Genomic DNA, 882 nt, shown 5'->3' with positions numbered 1-882 from the left:
CCCAGGGGGACAGCTTGAGGCTCTGTCTCAAAAAAAAAAAAAATAAAATAAAATAAAGTTTATTGACCATACCCCACAGAGAAAAATCCCTTCTTATTGGTTTTTTTTTTTAATTTTTAAAAATGTAATGCAATTCAAATCAGCATGTCTGGTTTATTTCAGCTCCTTCACTGCCAAACCAGAGGGCAGAGATTGCTTCAGTTTCTCGGCCTTCTGTTGTCTACTGTGACCGAGGTATAAAGGTATCTGCTGCATCGACCTTTAAATTTTACATTATCCATATTTCTCCTGACTGTGGCATATTTGGCATCCTTTTGCCTCACTGTCCTTGCTGACCAGAAAGTCCTTGATTTCTTCAGTTTTCCAAGGCAAGGTGACGAGGTGTGCAAGCGGAGGGCGTGGATGCCCATTGCAAGCAGGGAGAAGGGAGATGGAAGGAGAGGGAGAAAATCCCTTTTTAAACATCTTTCTCCTTCAGCCCCAGCCTGAGTAAATGGGCTAATTCCTCAAGTTCCCAAACCATTTCTCTGACTGCCTGAGGAAAATGGAAAGCTCTTCTTAAAATCTCATCTTTAGTGGAGATTAAATTCTAAAGTCAACACGCTTGAAAGGCCTATAAATTGCCCATACAATAGGCTAAGGGATAAGGCTTCTTTAATGAAAGTTACTCTATGATCCTGAATTTTTCAATTTCTTCCTTGAGAATACTGACAAAGTCCTCACCAACCAAGATCCTAGCCACCCAAAGGATATGTTCCAGTTCCTGGTTAGTGTGGGGAAGTTATTAAAATGAGTCAAACAATTATTCCAACTTTTACCAACATGAATCAGCTGTTTCAGACTTGACAGCATCCTTTATCTGCTTTGCACATCCAAAAGCGG

General features: G+C 40.5%; 1 pseudogene; it reads right to left on the bottom strand.

Annotated features, from left to right (window-relative positions):
- Positions 1-153: 153 nt before the first annotated feature.
- On the bottom strand, positions 154-465 carry LOC100956472 (annotated as a pseudogene).
- Positions 466-882: the final 417 nt, after the last annotated feature.

This window comes from Otolemur garnettii, unplaced genomic scaffold, assembly GCF_000181295.1.
Source record: "Otolemur garnettii isolate 467f Iridium unplaced genomic scaffold, OtoGar3 scaffold00020, whole genome shotgun sequence".
Taxonomy (NCBI): Eukaryota; Metazoa; Chordata; class Mammalia; order Primates; family Galagidae; genus Otolemur; species Otolemur garnettii.
The sequence above is the reverse complement of the archived record's forward strand: the minus strand, read 5'-3'. Positions and strand labels throughout refer to the sequence as shown.